Genomic DNA, 4115 nt, shown 5'->3' on the forward strand with positions numbered 1-4115 from the left:
AAGTGAATAAATATACTGATTTGTGTTTAAATAAAACAAAATATTTGGTTAAACTAAGAACTGAATTTAATAATTTATTTACATACTTCGTAGTTGTGATTTCGAGATGATATAAAAAATGTTTATCTATTATTATGTATCTTTTACTTATAAATTTAATAATATTCCATTTTAACCATGTCTAAAATCAGAAAAAAATTGACTTTTCATATTCGGCGTTTAAAGTAGCGCATTTGCAGTATCATTGAAGCCCATTCATACGGTTGAGGCTTTAGTGGCGCCCCAGCTGCACCTCAAAAGTGTCAGCTTCAAGTGCAGGTTGCTGCAACGACTGCAACTGAGTTGTTGTTGTTGTTGCTGTTTTGTATTATACTCATTCATTTGAGGCACTAACTTGTCAGTGTGTTTTCAGTCACCTGTAGTAACACTTGAAACGCTGAGGCAGCCGCCAAACAAGCTAATTAGTATGCAAAACACATTAAGTGGCAGTCAGCAATGTTGCCGCAGTACTCAGTGTCACGGGAAAGGGGTAACCGAATGCCATAAACCGAATTGCACACCTCGGGGGACTCGTTGCCCCATTGTTTTCACAACCTACAAAACATTTCAAATGGAAATTTTTTGTATATAAGCTGCGCGCCCGAGCAGTAAATATTGACAACCTTCACCTTCATTGATGCCCATAATTGGTGCACAAAACACAAATCGCAAAAAAAATCGGAAAATGAGGAAAAAACTTAGGGGAAAAGAGAAAAATCGAGGCAACAAGCATGGCTTGCCGCATGGGAGCAGTTTATTAATCATACGCCATGTTGACGCAGTGTCGTTTTTGCCAGGAATCTGGCTCCATTCAGTATGCTTTTGTGTATTGATGTTGTTGCTGTTGTTCCTGATGATGGTGTTGGTAGCAGGCTGTGTACTAATTAAGCCTTCGATTAATTTACGCCTTTTGGCCTCAAACGTCAGCGTGAAAACAAAGAAAATTAAAAGCTCACCCGAACTTCAAAAGCCGGAAACGGGTCGAGCACTGACGGTCGACGTCGTCTGGCATGCCCAAAGGCGGCTGTGAAAATGCGTTAATGATGCCATCAACAACATTGCCATCAACACCCGAGTGGTGACACTGTCTGGCTTAGTGGCTCCGTCTGTCTACCGTTTCACGTCTCGCTCTCTCTACTGCTCTCTCTCGCTCCTTTCTCCTCCTCATCGACTGGATCCTGCTGTAGCTCCAACTTCGACAACGACCAGGCAACAACATCAAAGCGTTAAGGCTTGGGAATTGTTGACACACCGGATGAACGTACCGCTCTGCACTTTCACATCTTCCTCTCTCATTCTCTCACTGTCTCTTCTTCTCTCTCTCTCTCTCTCTCTCTCTGTCCTTTTCTGTGTTGTGTATATACGGAATTTTTTTAATTCCCTGACTGCTGTGTTTACTGATAAGCCTGGGGATTTTATTATTTCTTCGTTTTTTATTATTATTTCATATTCCCCTGAGCTCGTTCTTCTGTTTGCATTTGTTCTATTTTCTACGCCGCGGGTTCTGAAATTTCAGCATTGATAAACAATGACAACATAATGCTAATTTTAGGTGCCAGTTGATAGAAAGTCTATTTAAAAAGTGTGGATTTGTGTACTATATCTATTATATTTGGGATTATTGTAATGCCAGCTCATCTATAATATAATTACAATTATATAATTTTTTTAAATTAATCCTTAATATTTAAATGCTCTTACTTATGTTTAATGCATAATAGTTTTATGTACTTGTCGAATTTATATTTAATTACTGTTTTACAAAATAGATAAATAGATAAAAATTATAGATAAAATTTTTAATTACAGATTATATAAACGTTTAATACTTTTTTGAAAACCCATTTTGGGGTTTACAGCCATTCTTTTTAGACCCCGTACTTAAAAAAAGTACAGGGGTCTATTGGGTTTGTTTTAACGAATATGTGCGTAACAGGCAGAAGGAGGCGTGGCAGACCCTATAAAGTATATATATTCTAGATCAGTATCAATAGCCAAGTCGATATAGCAATGTCCGTCTGTCCGTCTGTATATCTGTCTGTCTGTCTGTCTGTCTGTCTGTCTGTCTGTATGAACACCTAGATCTCGGAGACTATAAGAGCTAGAGACCCCAAACTTGGTATGTGGGTTCCTCTATATTGCAAGCAGATCAAATTTATTTCAAAATTTGGCCACGCCCCTTTATCGCCCAGAAATCGAAAAAAAAATTTCATATCCAAATTATAAGAACAATTCAAAAGCTAGTGACACCAAATTTCGTATGTAGATGCCTCTATCTTGCAGGCAGGTCAAGTTTGTTTCTTTTTTGAATCAGACCACTATATCATATAGCGCCCATAGGAACAATCGGTCGAAAATCAAGTCTTAGTATGAACAACTTTTTTGTTTTCTGAGATATCGTAACCAAACTGAAAGAATATACATAAAACTTGGTTTTATATATCCTGTATAAAGTTGGTTCAAATCGGACCACTATATCATATAGCTGTCATAGGACCGATCGGGGGAAAATCAAGTCTTAGTGTGAAAATCTTTTATGTTTTATGAGACATTGTAACCAATATGATAGAATATGCATTTAAGTTAACTAAATATTTTTAAATTTTTTCCATTATTAGTTATTGCCATAGTAAGTACGGGGTCTCCGACAGTCGAGTATGCTCGACTGTAGCACCGGCCGACTAGTTGGATTGGTTTTTGGTTGGTTCAATTTATGTGGCAACCCTGATAATCTTAATTTTGATAAACACTATATTGGAGTTATTGATTTTTGTTAATCTTAAACTTAATTCTGAATAAATATCAACTTATCAATATATTATGTAATATTATTCGATTTCATTTATACATTAAAACCCTCTCAGTAGAAGTAATTTTGCTGCCATTGTGTATCATCAGTCAGCTACCGCAATTGCTTATCTACTCAACCAACTAACTAACCAATTTTGGCCAACAACAAGCAAGTCTGTATGCTAGTACAGGTATGGTCTACACGGCCTGCAACATTTGAGTCAAATCCTAAATCAATCTAACCACGACGCATTATGCGTCTCTTTGCAGAAATCCGAATAAAACCCACAAACACACACTAAGCTCGCTGTGTGTGTTTGTGTGGGTGTGTGTGCTTTGAATTTGCGGAAATGAATTGGTATTTAATTAATAGTTTTACCCTGATTAATCTGCCCTGCACGCCCTTGATGCCGACGCATTCATGGGCCAAACCACAAAGGTCTACGTAATGCTCCCAACCAAAGTCGAACTATGACGAGTCTCTGCTGTATGTTGACCTAATGAAGTTGCCGTATAATTGTTGCTCAGACGTTGCTCATTGAGGCAGCTGGGTGCGGGGTGGCACGGAAATCAAATTGAAATTAACGTGTCCACAGACAGAGTGGGGAACAAGTCGAGTTTGAATTTCAGTCACTTTGGTTGGTAGCGGATGCTGTCGTTGTTGTTAATGTTGTTGTTGGTGTGTAGTTGTAGCTGTGGCCTGTTGTTGTTAATTTGATTGGATTCTGATGATGGGGCGTAGCAATTGCAACTCCCACGCCCACGCACACGCTCAGCAATGGTAGCAGGTCGCTCCGGTCTATTACTTCAGTGCCCGAACTTTGATTTTTGCCAGAAACCAGGGATGGGATCGGCATCTGCCCAGCGGCAGCCCATCAACCCTTATGCTGTGCCTGTTTTGATTGTGTAATGCAATCACGTCGTTGTTTTGCCTGATTTTTTCCTTCTCTACTCGTTTCTTTTTTTTTTTATTATTTTGTTTGGTCTCTCCCTAACATCGACTAAGGTAAGTTAAGTAGAAGGGTCTCTGAATTTTAATTTTTCGACAGCATTTTGCTCTGCGCACGAACAATGTGCGTAATCATACGTGATGATGTGTCGTAGTCGTCGTAGTAGTCGTAGAAGTTGTCCTCATCAATGTCCTGCACGGTTCGGGAGAGTCAGACAGAAGAGACAGACAAGAGACAGCACAGTTGATAGACTTGCGCCGTTTGCTGTCGCAGTCATTGATTGAACTGCGATTTTTTGGACTTAAGAGGGTTTAATGCCTGAGAGTGGGCATGTCT

At 39.1% G+C, this 4115-nt stretch overlaps 1 long non-coding RNA gene across 1 annotated transcript; it reads right to left on the reverse strand.

The window, feature by feature from the left end:
- Window positions 1–736: 736 nt before the first annotated feature.
- Window positions 737–1457, reverse strand: LOC117781191. The gene is made up of 2 exons (XR_004617154.1): window positions 996–1457; window positions 737–919 (listed from the first exon to the last, which is right to left on the reverse strand). It is a non-coding gene; the product is annotated as an uncharacterized LOC117781191 (long non-coding RNA).
- Window positions 1458–4115: the final 2658 nt, after the last annotated feature.

Source organism: Drosophila innubila (genome assembly GCF_004354385.1).
Source record: "Drosophila innubila isolate TH190305 chromosome 2L unlocalized genomic scaffold, UK_Dinn_1.0 4_B_2L, whole genome shotgun sequence".
Taxonomy (NCBI): domain Eukaryota; kingdom Metazoa; phylum Arthropoda; class Insecta; order Diptera; family Drosophilidae; genus Drosophila; species Drosophila innubila.